Source organism: Littorina saxatilis, unplaced genomic scaffold (assembly GCF_037325665.1).
Source record: "Littorina saxatilis isolate snail1 unplaced genomic scaffold, US_GU_Lsax_2.0 scaffold_1067, whole genome shotgun sequence".
Classification (NCBI taxonomy): domain Eukaryota; kingdom Metazoa; phylum Mollusca; class Gastropoda; order Littorinimorpha; family Littorinidae; genus Littorina; species Littorina saxatilis.
The window spans coordinates 1-20,000 of NW_027126255.1; the positions used below are offsets into that span (position 1 = coordinate 1).

Consider the following 20,000-nt stretch of genomic DNA (forward strand, 5'->3'; position numbering starts at 1 on the left):
TTTTATTTTATTTCAAGTTAACTTCTGGCTCTGCATGGTGTTAATCCTACTCAACTTAGTCAAAGTAAGGTATCATTATTTATGAATATATGTGAAGTTGAAGATACAAATTAATGAGAAATTTTGTGTATTTTTCTGTACACTCTTGCTATTTACTGTTTCAGTGCTGAACCATTTGCTTGAATGCTTGATCAGATGATGACAGAGTGACACCTGGTGGTACCCAATAAAACTGCCTTTGCTGCTATAACTAAAGAAATTCTACAATTCAGAACAGTAAGTGCATGAGGTTCCATTTTAAGCTGTCAAGGTAAATCTCAGGATAGATTAGAAGATTTAGTTATGTCACACATGTCTTGCTTTCTTGACTTTTCTCACACTCTCTTGTCAGACTCAGAGAGTGCATGATTGTACATTTTTTTACAGTAATTTTTTATGTTCCTAATTGGAAAACAAATGTGTCATAATCTTAGTGTTTTAGGATAACTATATGGCAGAGAGAATCATGGAAATGATTGGGCGATGGGGGTGTGTCGCTGTGGGCAAGAGGTGGGTGGGTGTGGAGAGAGTAGTGATGGTAGTCAACTACTAACTAAAAGATTACTGATTGCATACATTTAGTGTTTTTGATTTGGAGGGTTGGGGAGGAAGGCAGCAGTATTATTTACATGTGTATGGGTTATACTAGTTGTGCATGTTCCAAATGGGGTGGAGGTTGGCATGGCAAGCAATAGCTCAGTCGGTATAGTGGCCTTGAAACCGTTGTGGGGATTTTATTCTCAGAATTGACGTTGTGCAGACTCTGCTTGGTTTCTGAATAGCTTATTAAGCCTGTGATGTGTGCATACATAAAGATCTCAAGTTCACAGTTTCAGGGCTTGGAATTAATGGAAACATCAACACACATGTAGGAAAAACTCAAAAAAGGAGGGGGGGGGGAGTTTGGTCCCACGGTAGTGTTTGAATGAAAGCAATCTTACTTTTTAAGAGGGTAATCTTGCAGGACTATGATTCTTACATTGGTAGTTGACTAGTGTAGTTGTGGTTTTGTACTAGTGAGGAATGTCATCTATGTCATGTGATTTCTTGCTTCTTCTTTTTGTGTGCAGCTAAAGATGTTGGACCTTGCCTACAGCCTAGTTTTGCATAGATCTCCAACACCGTGGCTTTACTCTGAGACACCTCAGAAAACACAGCCTTTTCTGCTGCTGAAAGGTAAACATTAGGTTAAATTTGTGTTTGTTTTGATTTGTATGTTTTCCTTTTGTAGTCTATGGCAGGAGATTTGTGCAGGTGTACAAATGGTAGAGGTGTCAGAGGAATTGTCCACTTGTTACTTGTCTCTATATCAGTATATATGTATCACAAATACGCATCAAATGTACTGATCAATAGAGACCACATGGACAATTTCAAGCACTTTTCTGCCAGGGGTAGGGTCAGCTATGTAAGAATCATGTCTTACTCTGTTCATGCAAAAATAAGGTTCTGCATTTGAATGAGTTTGAATCAGGCACCTGTGTTTTTGCTCTTGTTTGTGCCCTCTTGTGAACTGTTAACTTATGAACAACCACCCCAGCAAGCAACTCTTTACTGTTCTGAGCACAACAGAAGAGCGCATGGTCTGGGCATATGGATGGTAAACACATCTCATGCACAAGTACAGGCCTGAAAGTGGCGAGTATTTTCAATTACTCGCCATGGCGAGTAAAAATCATGTAAATGGTGAGTAGAAATGTTAATCTACTCGCCACATGCGAGTAAAGTTGATAAAACAAATGGTTGTTTTGACGAGTAAAGTTTCAGTAAATTATGAGAAGTACATGTACTAGCAGTGCTTCATTTTGTGGACTTTCAGTGCTGAAGTATGATTGTGTGGATTGATCATTTGTATTCTGTTATTCAGATTGCCACTTGCTTTCTTTTACATATATTTACAAGATGGTGGCTGATTTGTGTGTGTTGCAGAACACAGGTCCCTGAATAAAAGAACCCAGCTGGTATTCTTCATTCATGGAAAATGAAAGGAAATTTATCAGCCAGGATTCGCCACTCACTCTGCTAAGGGGGAACCCCGGTCAGCCCTACAGTGGATGAACAGCTTGGTCCTTGGAGGGAAAGGTAACTACTGCAGCACTTTAGAAGGGGTCTATGTCGACCAACAGTGGCTGTATTCCCTGTATGTTAATTTCCTGTACATATACAGGGAATATACTTCCGTTAGACGCCATGGAGTTACTTCAAGCTTGTGAAAGTGATTCAATGGACGAGAGTACCAGCGAGGAAAACATAATACCAGGCTGTTGGGGGTGGGGGTGCAGATGTTTCTTTAACTAAATCCGTTTTGATAAACGGTCGAAGCATGTTTTGCTTGATTGGATGCCGCACGCGAATTCAGGATTTTAAATAGATTCTCCTATCTAACCGCAGTCACGCGCTTGGCGCAAGATTGTACGATATTATACTTCTTTACAGAAAATCCAACTGTATTCCCGGTACACAGGGAAAACACCTATGGCTATGGGGAATACACCTTCTTTTGGTCGACATAGACCCCTTCAACCTTACAATATGTGAATGTGTAGAATATTATGCTTTTGCTTAAAGCTTGTTACATATGACTAAGACAGAAATGTTAATCATTCCCTTGGTGCAAATCATAAAAAGAACAATAGCGATCTGATGTACTGTGGATCAATCGAGGAAAAGGTGTGTATGACCTAGAAGAAACTGGTTTTGAAAGTGCTGAGGATGGATGGAACATTGATGCAATATCATTTACTACATTGAACCTGGGTTTCAAACTGAAGTGCTTTTTTATGCAGGGTTCGTACAGAGTCCTTGAACCCTGGAAAACTCCTTGAAAATTGGAAAACCTTTTCCAGGCCTTGAAAAGTGCTTGAAAATAGAGTTTTGTTAAATAGTCATTGAAAAGTACTTGATTTTTCCAAATTGTTGCCTATACATTTCGTCAGCAGCTTGTCTTATTTAAAAAAAAAAATGCAACCCCCTTTTTTTTCGTCAAATACAGTACACACATTTTGGGAGAATAAAAGATCGAGTGAAAACAAATTAAAGCAGACGAACTAACTATTACTAGTCACCTGTAGTTGCTTCCCTTCCTGAAGGTAAGCTTGGTGCTTTGCATTAAATTGGGGAAAATCATGTCCTTGAAAAGCATTTATTTGGTCCTGGAAATGTCCTTGAAAACTCCTTGAATTGTATCAGCTCTGCCCTGCAGGAACCCTGTTTATGCTTCTTGTTATATATACTGTTCAAAAAAAAAGAAACGCATAGCTTGTAATATTTGGTTAATTTAGTTATATGGCTACAAGGATATCCACCAAACTGCAGAAAATGTTTATCTGGTCGTCGACCTTTCGTCCATTGTCACAAGTGAGCTCTGCACGTGACGCATGCGTTATCAGTGGCTACAATGTCAAAATTGCTCATTTGGCATGACCACTCGTCATGCTTCAGTGTAATGTCGTGAAACTCGGGGAATATTGAGCTCTCACCATGTCTTCCAAAACCCATAAAAGCGGATTGTTCGCCACAAAGAAATCAGACGACAATTCAGCGACGAAAGATGGCCCGATTGAGCAGAGAAGACCGCCAAATTGCATTGGGTCGTTTACAAGCAGGCCAAAGTCAAAGTGCAATCGCCAGGCACTTCCACGTGTCCCAGGGCACCATCAGTAGACTGTGGGTCAGGTTTCAAGCCACTGGCTCCGTTGCTGACTTGCCACGAGCGGGAAGACCAAGGGCGACAACTGCTGCTCACGACCGCTTCATACGGCTCCGCCACCTCCGGAATCGTTTCCTGTCGGCCTCATCTTCTGTCCAGGCTCTCCCCGGGCCACACCGATTATCGGACCAGACCGTGCGGAACCGCCTGCATGAAGCTGGTTTGAGAGCTCGCAGACCTCACAGAGGAGCTGTCCTCACCCGCCGCCATCGCCAGAACCGAGTGCAGTGGGGCAACCAGCACCTTCGCTGGACCGTCCGGAATCACTGGAGACACGTGTGGTTCAGCGACGAGTCCTACTTCCTGCTCCAGCGACATGATGGTCGGAGGAGGGTCTACCGGAGAGTAAACGAACGTTACGCGCCCAACTGTGTGGATGAGGCACCCGTTCATGGTGGTGGAGGCGTCATGGTGTGGGGGGCGATCAATACCGCTGGAAGGAGCACCCTGGTGCACGTCCAAGGGCGCATAACTGCCCAGCGATACGTGGAGGAAATTCTGCGCCCACACGCCCTTCCTCTTCTGGCTGACCAGGATGCCATATTCCAGCAGGACAACGCTCGCCCGCACACAGCACGACTCACCACCCAGTTCCTCACCGACCACCATGTCCAGGTGCTTCCCTGGCCATCCATGTCGCCAGACATGAACCCGATAGAACACCTCTGGGATGAATTGGACAGACGTGTGCGCAGGCGAGAAGAAGCGCCGGCAAATCACCGCGATCTATTGCAGGCACTTCAGGAGGAGTGGGACACCATCCCACAGCAAGATATCCGGCATCTGATCCAGCCCATGCCCAGAAGGTGCCGGGCAGTTGTTGCTGCTCAAGGCAGTCACACCCCCTACTGACTTGACAGCCTCGGCACCCAATCGTATTGATTGACTGATTGATTTGAAGATGCAAATGAACTGTGTGTGCATTCAACTGTGTCCATACCAAATTTCAAACAAATAATCTAAATATTGGATTTTCTGTTAATTTTTTCGAAAAATAAAACAAATTTGGCAAGTAGCAACTATGCGTTTCTTTTTTTGAACAGTATATATGGTCTCGATTGACTCCTGTGTTCAAGAGACTGTAAACAACCATAAACAATCTTGTGTTGTTATGTGGTGGTGGTTTTGCTGTTGTCTAGCATCTACCCGTAATTGGCTTTATCAAATGCACCAGAAACGAGCATGAGTTTGTCGGATTAGTGAACTGTTTGAAAAACTTTAATGTATTTGTGGTTGACAGGTTGTTATTATTTCTATATTGTGTTCTTCTTTTTCTCAGGTGGGCTGTCTTCTGAAACATATGAATCGGGAGCGTCACATCTTTCTTCCTGAGACATCCCCTCTTGAAAATGGTGTGGCGTTTAGCTGAATGGAAACGTGGCAGTGTCCTGTTTTTCATAGCTTCGATGCGCGAAGTTGGGGATTTCAGCAGAGAATTTATTGATTGATTAATTAATTAGTTATTTAAGCTCACCTCACTCCTTAGTGTTATTTAGGGGGATGGGGGGGGGGGTGGTGTTGGCCTGGATCTTGTTAGTGAACTTTCTTTCTGGCAACTCGCATCAGAAATTCCAGGTTTGCTTTCAAGGCAATAGACGGTTTTTGAAAATAATTCTGTTAGGATTATCAGCAGTCCGGAGGTGTAAAAATCCCTGTACTGCAGTCAGGTTTTTCAAAACATCTCGAGCACGCTCTACGCCTCTGACGGGCTGTATCCCACAATCGGGACAAACGACCAACTTGGATGTGTATGCCATGCGCACAATATGATACCCCTTGCCTTTAAAAATCAGCGGTCACGAGTTCATCACAGTTCAGAATTTGTTGTGTAAAAGATAGCCGCTGTCAGCTAGCCATTCGTGGCTCAGGTGATTATATTTAATACAAATTTAAAAAAAGGTTTCTTATGTAGCGCACGCCGCACAGCATACACATCACAGTCAGTCGCTTGTCCTGATCGCAGGATAGCGTGAAACATGCTCCGGGAGACTGCCAATAATCCTTACATAGTTATTTAAAGAAATTGTGTATTGGTACAGCATGTTATGCATGTACTAAGATAGCTATTTGTAAATATTTGGTAGATATTTATGGTGGTGTCCCGAATTGCTCCCTCCCAATTTGCCCCATCCCATATGGTCCCCAATTATTCTTGCATTTTGCTGTGAGTAACATAAAGGCATTTGTCTGAAGCGCATTTCCAAAAAGACCCCCCGCGGGTTAGGGGGAAGAATTTACCCGATGCTCCCCAGCATGTCGTAAGAGGCGACTAACGGATTCTGTTTCTCCTTTTACCCTTGTTAAGTGTTTCTTATATAGTCAATGTTTGTACAGATTTTAGTCAAGCAGTATGGAAGAAATGTTAAGTCCTTTGTACTGGAAACTTGCATTCTCCCAGTAAGGTAGTATATTGTACTACGTTGCAAGCCCCTGGAGCATTTTTTTTATTAGTGCTTTTGTGAACAAGAAACAATTAACAAGTGGCTCTATCCCATCTCCCCCCCTTTCCCTGTCGCGATATAACCTTCGTTAAACACCAATTAAAGAAAGAATTTCCAAAAAGCATAGTTACCATTTGTTTTTTTTAAATCTGAATCCGTGACTGTTGTTCTTGAATACTCTTTCGTTTAGGTTTCCAAAAATGCTGATATAAAGGGGAAGGATAGTTGAAACTGTAACCGTTTACATTTTGCTCCCAGATTTGCAGTTGTTGTTTTTACTAGGAGTTTGGACGGGCTCGGTGTTCTTGTGGATAAGACATCGGCCTCCTATTCAGAAGGTCATGAGTCAAAATCGCGGCCGCCTGGTAGGTTAAAGGTGGAGAATTTTCTGATCTCCAAGGTCATTGCTTATGTGCAGACCTGCTAGTGCCTTATCCTCCTTCGTGTGTACACGCAATCACAAGACCAAGTGCGCACGGAAAAGATCCTGTAACCCATGTCAGAGTTTGGTGGGTTATAGAAACACAAAAATACCCTGCATGCTTCCCCCGAAAGCGGCGTATGGCTGCCTGAATGGTGGGGTAAAAACGGTCATACACGTAAAAATCCACTCGTGCAAATTTGTGAGTGAACGTGGGAGTTTCAGCCCATGAGCGAAGAAGAAGAAGAACTATGAGTTTTACTCTTTTAAAAAAATGATTTTCAAATTCGAAGATTGCCACAACAGTAGTCTATCTCATCCGACTTGAACCCTTCAGACTCCCTGTACATGTACTTGCAGTTTAAACTCATATTTTGTCTGAGAATAGTTTTCAAATGCAAAGTCCTTCAGAAAAACTGCGAGATAAAAATCTGGAGTGCTAATATCGTGTTGGTGTATCGTGTCAGTGGCCGAGTGGTAACGCACTTGCGCTCGGAAGCGAGAGGTTGCGAGTTCGACCCTGGGTCAGGGCGTTAGCAATTTTCTGCCCCCTTTCCTAACCTAGGTGGTGGGTTCAAGTCTTTCGGATGAGACGAAAAACCGAGGTCCCTTCGTGTACACTACATTGGGGTGTGCACGTTAAAGATCCCACGATTGACAAAAGGGTCTTTCCTGGCAAAATTGTATAGGCATAGATAAATTTTCATAAAAATGTCCACCAAAATACCCGTGTGACTTGGAATAATAGGCCGTGAAAAGCAGGATATGCGCCGAAATGGCTGCGATCTGCTGGCCGATGTGAATGCGTGATGTATTGTGTAAAACAATATTACATCTCACACGGCATAAATATATCCCTGTGCCTTGAATATGTGCGCGATATAAATTGCATAAAATAAAATTAAAATAAAATCCCCGAGCTTAGAACTGTACCCACAGAATACGCGCAATATAAGCCTCATATTGATTGGTATGTAAGAAATGTTAAAGTCCTTTGTACTGGAAACTTGCATTCTCCCAGTAAGGTAGTATATTGTACTACGTTGCAAGCCCCTGGAGCAATTTTTTGATTAGTGCTTTTGTGAACAAGAAACAATTAACAAGTGGCTCTATCCCCACCCCCCCCCCCCCCCCCCCCCCCCCCCCCCTCTTTCCCCGTCGCGATATAACCTTGAACGGTTGAAAACGACGTTAAACACCAAATATAGAAAGAAAGAATAATCTTTGAACAGCATTTGGTTGGAAAATGAAAGTCTTCACAAAGCTATCTTCTTCTATTTGTGTGGGTTAATATAAATAGGATTTAACATAACAATGTGGTACTGGTATGGGTTTTGTAAAGTGATTACTCAACTTCTGTGAATTGTACCTTCGTGGTGATCATGCTACACACTGGGTAATTCAAGCACAGAAAATAATATTTCTTAATAATTTGGCCTTATAAATGTACTCCGTGACTGTATTTGTATATGGTGAAAAGGAGAAGATATAAAATTTGTGAAATAGGACTTCGTATTTGGTTTTGTCATAATGAATTTGTTGTTTCTGTGTGTGTGTGTGTGTGTGTGTGTGTGTGTGTGTGTGTGTGTGAGAGCATGCATGCGTGCTTATGTGTGAGTGCACAATTGTGTGTGTGTATTAATCCAGCAGAAACAGCTTCTCTTCCATACATTTGAATCATTTATATTGATACCACATGGAGACTATTCTGAACACACAAGCGTGGTTTTCTCTCTACAGTGCTTTTCCTAAAGTTAAATATTGAATTTTTGAATTTAAAAGTTTTTGGCACACCACTTTAAGATAATGCTCAAGGAAAATAAATAGTCTTCTTTTTTCATTAACGCTTTTTCTCACAGTGATGTGTCAATATCTCAGACGCAAATCCAGAGTCATGCACCGTTTTATGCTTGGGAAGCGCACTATACTCACTTTGGTAACGGTCACTGTTAGAAACATGCATACCAATCAATCAATTAAGCGAAAATGAATGATAAGATTCGATGATGTTCTTCTTTTTGTGCACAGGCGGTTATATACAAACGTGCATAGTGTCAAAAGAAATCACACACACACACACACTGAAAGTATGAAGAAGCCCCTCCAACTTTTGGTTGAGTTTGACTGCATTACCTTGAGGAGACTGACGACACTTCACAATGGAAAAAATAATAACTTTTACATTTCAGTGATTTGTTTTAAGTACAAAAGTACAAGTGAAAGTAGAAATAAATTAATGTGACACTATCCCGTAATCACATATCAGGGTCAACTATAATCAGTCCATTGGTTTACAAAACTTTATTCAATTTGTTATCATGACAGAAACAATGCATTGTTTTTTTAAGATAACTCAAGCATAAATGCTTATTTTAAGTCATCCTGGTATGTACATAACAAAGTTTAGCATGATGGCGGACTAGATACATTTACTCATTTCAGACAACGAAAACAAACAGACAAACCTGATGCGCAAGCAATCAAAAAAGGGAGGGGGTGGTAGTACAGAACTTGGTGGGGGTAAAAACAAGAAACAAAAAGAAATGGGGTACGAGAGAACAGAATTCAGCATAAGGGGGAAAAAAAAAGGACGACGAAGACTTGGAGCGCCAGAAATGTTGGAAGAGTGGGTCACGTCACAATAATATTAAATGCACAGAAGACACACACGCAAAGTTAATACATTTTGTGATCGGCGAAAATGGCACTAAATTACATAACGATTGGGCCATAATCGATAAGTCGAAACAAGGACACAAAACACGAGAGAAATTACGAAGAACAATTGGTCAGGCAGCATTTGTCTCATGACAGTGTCAAATGAACATTACAGTGAATAAAATGTAGAGGCTCATGTACGGAACATGCCTGGTTGTCTTAATAAATTCTTGTACAGTTATGAATATGGTCTGATTGACATTCCGGGAATATCATTTGCGGGATGCCTTTCAATAATATTTCAATAAACTTATAATCAGTTATCAATTGACAATAATCGTACATCTCTACACAAGGGTCAATGCAACAAATAGTGCTCAGCAGTCTCCCTTGGGTAACCGCACTCACATTTGGGGCATTCCTTGAGGTGCCGCTGACATAAATCAAAATTCAAATCACTCATACCAATACGCAGTCTGCAATTATGGACTTTTTCAAATCTATCTCCAAAATAATAATGACATGGTACTTTAAAATCAACGTTGATTGCAGTAAAGTAATTGACTGACAATTAGGGTTGTATGTGGGGTGCCTAAAATTTGAACTTTTCTTATTCCCGAATATTTTTTGTGGGCGCAGAAGCACGGGGCAAATGGTATTGTTTTTTTCTGGAGGGGGATCAGACAATATAAAACCAATTAGAGGCCGAGTTGCCTGACAGAAAGGCCAATTCTAGCCCCAGTCCATGCCGGTTACATGTAATTAGCTATGCACACATTTGAGATCGATACCCAACCTTACTGAGCATCAGTTCTTTGCGTTATTTTAATTTTCTTGTTTTTCTTTAAAATAAAAAAGGGAATGGTTTTATTGATGTCATTTTATTATGTCATTATCTAGTCAGCATAAATGACTTTTGTGGATACAGGAGAAAGTGTTAAAATGTGAAGATTTCAAGTGTGGTTTGTGGTCATCTGCTCAGTTGACCACTTAAAATGTTGTTTCATTTGATGATACGTTTTGTTTGGTGTTCCCGCTTGAATGTGACAGTAAGTTGTACAATGTTACTCTGTGTGTGTGTGTGTGTGTGTGTGTGTGTGTGTGTGTGTGTGTGTGTCATGTGTGTGTGTGTGTGTGTGTGTGTGCGTGCGTGAGTGTGTTTGTGTGTGTGTGTGTTTGGTAACCGGCTTTGTACAGCGGGACCACCTTATTTTGTCATGTATTTTTTATTCATTCTGGAGCTTTATTAGATAAACTGCCCATTTCAATCACAACTCTGGTCTGGTCTTATTGTCAGTGTTGCATAAATGATTGTATGTGAGCTTGTGAACATACAAAGAAAAAAGAAAGAAACATTCTGTGTCGAAATATCTTGACTAAAAATCAGGCGGAAGACTACACCTGTTGCATTTCCTATTATGCTCAGGCAATTATAACTGAGGGCGGAAGCGACAATGATTCGTTTTCCCCCCAGATAACATTAATTTGTAGAGACGGAAAAGGAACACGCACATTCTGGAACTGATTTGTGTAAATAACTGAGAGGGTGTTTTGTCTGTTTTGTGAAACGGTCCTCACACATTTGCAAAGTTCCACAGTTAGGCAGCTGAATTAAAGCATTACATAATGCATAGTGTAAACTCTAGGCCTACTTCAAGGTCTTATTACTTCAAGATGCATACACGTGCTGTTGTATCTGTTAGTGCTTGCCGGACACCAGTGCTGATTAAAATGGCTTAGATTGTTACTAATTTGAAACTACAGTATGTCCTTTTACGCGTTGTGGCAACTGAATTTTGTTGGTACCGATGATTTATACAAAGACTTTTATCACAGGTTTCTTCCATATCAAACATTTATACTTACCTTCAAGTTCGAGTTTACCTTTACTTTCACGAGGAGAGTCTGTGTGTGTGTGTGTGTGTGTGTGTGTGTGTGTGTGTGTGTGTGTGTGTGTGTGTGCGCGTGCGTGTGTGCACGCTTAAATATTCTTGATTTTTGAACATAAGCAGTTTATCTGTCATGGAGTTGTGTGTGTTTTCATGTCTGCGTGTTCTTTTCCCCCTCCTTCCTCCTCTCGGCAGTCCGGCTTCAGTCATTTTATTCCTCCCCTCAAAGCAGACAGCAGCATTGTGTTAATGTTCAGAACTTTGCCAGGTTTTTTGTTTGTTTGTTGTGCTTCTTTAATTTAGGTTTGTTGTTTGTTTAAAACACTCAAACATACGCACACATCCACACGCACACTTTTACTTTTTAAGTTATAATAAGTATTGCATTCAGCCACGGTTTTTTTTCTCAGTTGATATTCTGATTTTTGCCATTTTTTTGTGTAATTTGTTTTTGTTGTGCTTGTTTGATGTAGGTTTGGTGTTGTTTGTCGTTGTTTGTTTAACACACACTCAAACACACACTAACCAGACACACACACACACACACACACCACCACCACCACCACCACAAGAATAGGTTTACACTCACTTTTTCCTCCACGTTTTAATTTTGGCAATATCATTAACCCAGGATTGCAAAGCAGGGATCATTTGTCAATTTCATAACAACGTACATACAATTTCAGCTGGTCACTTCAATAAAATGTGCATCATCACAGGTTTCTGCTGGAATGACAGTGTCTTATCTGTCAACACAAAATACACACACACAAAATGAGTGTGATGCTGTATGCCTCCTAACAGATCCTAACTTCACCCTCCAAACCTCCCTGCAGATGTATGTTCTGTGCACAAAAATAACCTTTTAAAATATACAAAATGCAGACGACATTTCTACATTTGTAGTTGTGCTGCAGACCTGTTTACCCCCATAAGTGTTTTGGAGTAATGCTCAGCCCCAAAAATAGTAATCCTGGTACAAAAATAGTAATCATCCAGCATTCGTCGCCAATTACAACGCACATGACAACTGTGTCTGCGAAACGCAATCATGCACATATATCAGGCATGGGAATTGAAAATTGTATAAAAGGCGGAAAATTTATAACTGAAGACGCGAAGCATCAAGTCGACGGCGCGAAGCGCCTAGCCTTACTAGGGGGGTCCGGGGGCATGCCCCCCCGGAAAAAAATTTCTCCAAAGAACCCAGATGGTGCAATCTGGTGTCATCTGAGCTCCAAGTTTGCCATTAAATTCTGTTTTTAGAATCAGATTTTTTAGTACAAAAATGTACCAATTTTTGCTTTTTTGAAGAAAAAAAATATATACATGTATTATATGGTTTAAATTTGTAAAAAAATTGATCTTCTTGAGACAAACAGGAAAATGTAACTTGTAACACAATCTGTGCAATCTGGTTTACTTTCAAGACATAAAAGTTCAATAACTGAGGCGGGCGGTAGCAGTGCGTGAACAAAGTACGGACAGTTTTCGCGGGCTTTTGCGCAAAGGCCAAAGTAACCGGTGCTTTTTTTTGTGTGCCTCCCCCCTTTATTTTTTCGGCGGACACTTTTGCATTTTCGGCGGAACAAAAAAAAAATTCGGCGGAAATCCGCCGTTCGGCGGACAATTCCCATGCCTGATATATCCATCATTCACAAACAAAACACATCAGTCAGTTTTTGTAGTCATCATAATGTCAAAGAAGATTACATCAAAAGCACATGCATCACTGATTCTTTTTCTTTTGCTCGTAGTAGGCCTTTTTCAGTGTGTCAAGCGCTTCTCTACTGTACTTGCGCTTGCTGAAGGTACTGAACTTGTCAAATTCAGGTGCACGGAGCCCCTGGGGCTTTTAGTCATACCTCAGGCAGCTATCTATTAGAAGAACTACCAAGTTTCATTGACTTGCACCCAAAGAGTCAAGAACTGCGATTTTTTTACGAATCAATTTCGTACTCGGACCCGGCTGGTCTTGACCTATTTTTGGATCTAAATTTAGATCAGGTAGATCACCACATCATGCACAAAAAGACACGTCACTAGCAAACTATGTCAGACATCATCATGAGTTTGTATAAAACAAAATGGAGGCCGGAATCACTCAGTTGAATCGAACTCCGACCAAACACCACGTAATAACTAGGTTAATTTATGCACTCGCGTGAACAAGAAACTGTCGAGCTTCACAGATGTCGTCGTTGGGTAGTTTTACTACCATAGGAGGATTTTTGAACTGTAAATGCACTCAGCTGCAACAAAAACGCAAAACGAAGGCTGTAAGCTGCACTGTGCCTTTAAGTAGCTCAACACAATGATCGCAGCCCAGGGTGCTAACACAGTTTGGAAGGTCAAGGTTTTATAGTATGCTTCACTAACGGGATCTTATAAAAAAAGCTAAAACATTTACCACTGAAGAAAAACCATCTCTGAACAATTCAAAATTGTCACACTACTAGTTTTACATTTTAAGGATCTTGCCTAGTGCACATCTTTTTATTATGAAACATTTGTATTGTAAACAAAAGAAAACACAATGTCTTGTGATCTGTAAATGTTCTTAATACAGGGAACTTTATACATTGTTCAAGTGAAGTACTGTACAGCCTATTTAGCTTGTTCATTTTCTCCCTATAATCTGCTACAATTCAATAAACTGCTGTAAACTTGTGTGCCCTTAAAGTAGATTTATGTCCTTCTGTGTGGGCACCTTCTTCTTCTTCTTCCTCTTCAGTGTTCAGTGTTTGCATTTGGATGTGTGCTCTCTGGCCAAGTCTTGTTGCACAGGGGTACGGGTGGCAAGAAAAGGCCACCCTCTCAGAACGTGTTGCAGAGTCTGTTCTTCCTACCCTAGCCACAGTCGCACGCTGTAGGTGCAAAACCTATCCTTTTGATGTGTACCTTCAGACAGCAGTGTTCTGTGCAAAGGCGAAAGATGGCTGTCTGTTCTGCGTGAGTAAGATGGGGCTATGGTCTTGAATGAGCTGGTAGCTGTCTGTCTTTAAAAAAAAAAAAAAAAAATAGACATCAAAGAAGCTGCAGCACCAGCCAAGTGTTGACTGTTTTCTTTATGCGTAACCTGGTCCTGGCAGTAGCTGTTGTCCATCTGTAAACAAGCAAGATCATTATTATAATATATTGATGGTGTATTTGTTTTACCCAAAAGACGATTAAAATAACATTTAATTTTTGTTTTAGTTATGTGGCATACATGCAGTGGAACGATCATATCTTGTGATATCTTCCCTCTGAGAAAAAAACTACTATTCAAAATGTACTTTTACATACTTTTTTGTTAACTTAGGCTTTTGAAGATCCACATCCAATCCTGCCACAATGTAGGCACAATCATAGGCTAAAATTGTCAGGGTTATTTACCATCGAACTGTCCTCAACATTCTATGCTGACACACACACATGCACACACACACTGGCACAGACACATAACTTGACTTCACTTAGGAAGGTTATGTGATGCTTAAATCATTTGTCTTGCCACTAGTTCATCACAAGTAACCACTGTGTTTATTGCTGGTATGTGCTTAAATGGAGGGATAGTCTTATCCCATGGTAAAACATTTTTTTTTTAAAAAGCCTGGCAGGTGATGTGAGATGTGAGCCAAACTGTGTTCACGAAAAGCAGCCGGCCTTTAATAACACAAAGCTGCCTCTGTACACAATTCTGCTTTTACACATGCTATCCCTTAACTTGGATTCATACCAAAAATCAAGCCTGGTTTCATAGGAAACAGTCAGAATGTTGATTCAGCATTTAGAATGATAATCTTATTTCATGTACACGCCTTGGCAAATCTGACAATTAAGTAAGCAGAAGTTTTCTTCACGGGACGGATTTGCTCATTTTATTATGTAGCAATGCACTTCACTTGGTCACATACATCCCCCCCCTCCCCCCTCTGTGCACAGTGATAGTTTTAAACAAGGAATTCTGTAAACACAGGGGTGGTCAAATACACCCCCCCCCCTTCCCTCTGTGCACAGTGATAGTTTTAAACAAGGAATTCTGTAAACACAGGGGTGGTCAAATACACCCCCCCCCCCTTCCCTCTGTGCACAGTGATTGTTTTAAACAAGGAATTCTGTAAACACAGGGGTGGTCAAATACACCCCACCCCCCCCCCCCCCCCCCCCTTCCCTCTGTGCACAGTGATAGTTTTAAACAAGGAATTCTGTAAACACAGGGGTGGTCAAATACACCCCCCCTTCCCTCTGTGCACAGTGATAGTTTCAAACAAGGAATTCTGTAAACACAGGGGTGGTCAAATACACCCCCCCCCCCCTTCCCTCTGTGCACAGTGATAGTTTTAAACAAGGAATTCTGTAAACACAGGGGTGGTCAAATACACCCCCCCCCCCCTTTCCCTCTGTGCACAGTGATAGTTTTAAACAAGGAATTCTGTAAACACAGGGGTGGTCAAATACACCCCCCCCCCCTTCCCTCTGTGCACAGTGATAGTTTTAAACAAGGAATTCTGCTGTAAACACAGGGGTGGTCAAATCCACCCCCCCCCCCCTTCTCTCTGTGCACAGTGATAGTTTTAAACAAGGAATTCTGTAAACACAGGGGTGGTCAAATACACCCCCCCCCCTTCCCTCTGTGAACAGTGATAGTTTTAAACAAGGAATTCTGTAAACACAGGGGTGGTCAAATACACACCCCCCCCTTCCCTCTGTGCACAGTGATAGTTTTAAACAAGGAATTCTGTAAACACAGGGGTGGTCAAATACACCCCCCCTTCCCTCTGTGCACAGTGATAGTTTTAAACAAGGAATTCTGTAAACACAGGGGTGGTCAAATACACCCCCCCCCCCCTCCTTCCCTCTGTGCATAGTGATAGTTTTAAACAAGGAATTCTGTAAACGCAGGGGTGGTCAAATACACCCCCCCCCTTCCCTCTGTGCACAGTGATAGTTTTAAACAAGGAATTCTGTAAACACAGGGGTGGGACTCTCTTGTGATGAAAAAGGAGGAAATCCCTTTTTTTCCAGGGGGTTCGGGGGCATGTTACCCCAAATTTTGGTTAAATGGTACATTAAAATCTGTGCAATCTGACAAAAAAGACATTCTCCACACTCCCCAACCTCCCCCCCCCCCCCCCCCCCTCAAAATTACTATTAGTTATCAGGAGTTTTCAGTCAGCACAATTTAACTCTCAAGCCTCCAGTGTTCTGTTTCATCTCCACGTCACTCCAAATCATTCAGTCAACAAGTCATAGATATTGTAATGAAATGTGACGCGGAAAAATAGATTACTCCAGCAGAATTCGTAAGTTGTGTCCGCGGAAATCCGCGGAAAAGTCCCACCCCTGAAACAGCACTGCATGGTGCCTTTTCCAGAAATAAATTCATCAAAAAATGTCAACTCACAACAGCAAGAGTCAGTGTGTCGATTGTTCATATGTGACAAAGTTGAGGGATGAGCTTATCCTATCTTAAAGCCTGGCCAGAACTGAGACGGTGACGAGAAGTAGTGTGCCTATAATGACACAATGCTTTCTTCGTAACCAATTAGATTCAACATCTCAGATCTGGTCAGGCCTATACAAATGCCATCTCTCAACTTGGTCCATACAAAAATCATGAACCTGGCTTAATTCTGTACAGAGTGGGAATTTGTTTTTCTCTTTTTCGAAATCCAAAATAAGCAAAATCAGGTCTTAAAATCAATCAATCAATATGAGGTTTATATCGCGCGTATTCCGTGGGTACAGTTCTAAGAGCAGGGATTTATTTTATCTTTTTATTTTATGCAATTTATATCGTGCACATATTCAAGGCGCAGGGATTTATTTATGCCGTGTGAGATGGATTTTTTTTTACACAATACATCACGCATTCACATCGGCCAGAAGATCGCAGCCATTTCAGCGCATATCCTACTTTTCACGGCCTATTATTCCAAGTCACACGGGTATTTTGGTGGACATTTTTATCTATGCCTATACAATTTTGCCAGGAAAGACCCTTTTGTCAATCGTGAGATCTTTAACGTGCACACCCCAATGTAGTGTACATGAAGGGACCTCGGTTTTTCGTCTCATCCGAAAGACTAGCACTTGAACCCACCACCTAGGTTAGGGAAGGTGGGAGAAAATTGCTAACGCCCTGACCCAGGGTCGAACTCGCAACCTCTCGCTTCCGAGCGCAATTGCGTTACCACTCGGCCACCCAGTCCAAGTCCAAATGGAGCAAGTCTTAAAATGGGAGTGAATTTACAGATGTTATGAACAAGAAGTCTGCGAAAACAGGGTCATTAATAGGAAGGAGTCTTAGATTGGGGTGTCTTAAAAGGGGCAGGGGTGGAGGCCACTGTAATGACCATGAAATAATCAAAATAATACTATCAGTCATCTTATTCTCTACCAAATTTCTAGAGGTCAAGACAATGATACAGATTATTTACTTGTGTCACTGTTAGTGTCATTCTATGAATAACAGACCGATAGAAAGAGAGCTCTGTGTCTTGTACCTGGGTTCGTGCTCAGTTGCTTGAAAATTGACTTGTCAGAGGTTCTTCTTCAGCCTTACACCAGCCTACAGCGGTAGCTTCTACTTCACCAAACTTTGTTCTGAAACAAAACAAATAAAACACATCTTCAGGGTCAAGCATATGTATCAAATCATGATCACACAATTAAACCTTCTTCTTTGGTCAGTACTATTGAAGATTTGTTAATTGTTTCTTGTTCACAAAAGCACTAATCAAAAAATTGCTCCAGGGGCTTGCAACGCAGTACAATATATTACCTTACTGGGAGAATGCAAGTTTCCAGTACAAAGGACTTAACATTTCTTACATACTGCTTGACTAAAATCTTTACAAACATTGACTATATTCTATACAAGAAACACTTAACAAGGGTAAAAGGAGAAACAGAATCCGTTAGTCGCCTCTTACGACATGCTGGGGGGCATCGGGTAAATTCTTCCCCCTAACCCGCGGGGGGTTGTACAAGATAATGAAATAGAGTGAATTTTGAAGTGCATTCATAATTAAAGCCCAATCATGTGGTTTAACCTACCTAGTCTTGAAAAGCCTGTCCGAGGAAACAGATCAAGCACCCTTCCGCAGACCTTCCTGACGGAAGAGTCTTGGTTGTAACCGCTCACTTTCTAAAGTAGTCCATAAGCAGTTCCATGTGCCTATGTTATCACTGTAACCAGCTCCTTTGTGTACCTGTGATCTGGATGAGCTGCAACACATAAAACTTTCATATGAACACTATGTCAAGTATACCAGTTAGCATCCATCAAACACTGACTGACTGAGGAGCATCACAAGATCTGTTCTAAGGAGGTAACAACTATTGTCACAAAGTGTTTATGATACAGCTGCAGGCACATGGCACTGAGTGGTCAATTGGTGAGGGGGGGGGGGGGGCAGAAGTTCTGCTCAGTCTTGTCTGCTGATACTACACTTTGTGGTGGTGTAAGGCAGGGAATCACACCCCAACCACTGGCCCCGCCCACCTGGTGTCGAGTGCCTGTGGATACATCAGTCCCAGTCATGGCTGGCCCCCGGTTGACAACTGCCATGTACGTCATGTACGGGTACATTTACTTTGCAGTACAGATTAGTTTTCAATAGCAATGACATCATGGACGCACACCTGCCCAACGCAGACAAGGACAGCAAAATCAGGGACCAAACGTGATAAAGAGTAACTAATCGTCACAAACATCAAAATGCTTTGCATTTCTTGACCAGATAACAATCATTTCTGGGCAATTGAAGATTATTATTCCACCTACAGGCTATCACCCCCATGGCTGTTACTTGTAACACATTTCATTTCTTAAAATATGTTTTGTAAAGTAATACTGTAGTTAATAGATTTCTCTGAAAGGCACATTCCTTCTCATGAAAACAATTTGGCTCACCGTCTAAGATCTGGTCAGGCTTTAAAATGGGATAAGACATGATCTCTTAACTTGTTCACATACCCACAATGAACGGTCTGGTTGCTCTCTGCGCCAAGTGCGATTGTGTTATGAATAAATGCTGTAAAAGCTACAACTGTACTAGCTCATTTAAAAAAAAAATCACAAAATGTCATTTCACCACAGCAAGCAAACAGTGTGTTTATTTCTGGTATAGAACAGACACACACACACACACATACACCAAAGCAACACAAAAGCCCAAAACATGCCTACCATCTAAATGAGGAATCCAGTTCCAACTGTCTTCTGCCAATATAACACTGCCAGAGACACCATGGTGTAGAAAGTCAGTTTAAAGAGAGACTACCTGAAAGAAAAATGATACAATAATAATAAAACACCCAGTGCAATAGACATACTTGCTCGTTAAAGGCTTACTTTACCATGTAAAAACATTTTGCTTCACAGTCTCAGATCTTGTCAGGCTTTTACTTGGGATAAGATCATCCCTCTACTTGGACGAATAGCAACATAGATCAGCTTGAATGCTCTCTGTGCAGAGTGGTTTTTGTTTGTTTGTTAAAGAATTAGTTTTGTTAACAACACTGGTACCTTTTTGTGAAAATATTTCATCACACATTTTAACTCACCACAGCAAGCAGTCACTGAATATATAATTTTTTGTATGTGGCCAAGATGAGGGATTCCATGTTAAAGCATAGCCACATTATACTGTAGTGACAAGGCAAGTGGGCCTTTAAATTGTAAACTGATATATTGTGCATTTTGACTTCTTCATAAATTATAACCCTGATGCAGGCAGTCATCAGTACATGTAGTGGTTTAGTCCCTTGAATGAGAAAAGAATGACTTTGCAAGAAAGAAACTTGGAGTCAAAGTCAAAATACCCTTTAAATTAAAAACTATAGATTCCACA

General features: G+C 41.3%; 2 long non-coding RNA genes across 2 annotated transcripts in view; one reads left to right on the forward strand and one right to left on the reverse strand.

The window, feature by feature from the left end:
• Positions 1 to 261: 261 nt before the first annotated feature.
• LOC138954710 (uncharacterized) lies at positions 262 to 8,118 on the forward strand. Its single transcript, XR_011451945.1, has 4 exons — positions 262 to 276; positions 1,110 to 1,215; positions 1,969 to 2,121; positions 5,028 to 8,118. It is a non-coding gene; the product is annotated as an uncharacterized lncRNA (long non-coding RNA).
• A 4,714-nt stretch (positions 8,119 to 12,832) lies between these two features.
• LOC138954709 (uncharacterized) overlaps positions 12,833 to 20,000 on the reverse strand; it is a 9,182-nt gene continuing 2,014 nt past the window's right edge. The window contains exons 3-6 of the long non-coding RNA XR_011451944.1: positions 19,337 to 19,430; positions 18,202 to 18,372; positions 17,649 to 17,748; positions 12,833 to 14,263 (exon numbers count right to left, since the gene is read on the reverse strand). This is a non-coding gene — a long non-coding RNA (uncharacterized lncRNA). The remainder of the gene's footprint in view (positions 14,264 to 17,648; positions 17,749 to 18,201; positions 18,373 to 19,336; positions 19,431 to 20,000) is intronic.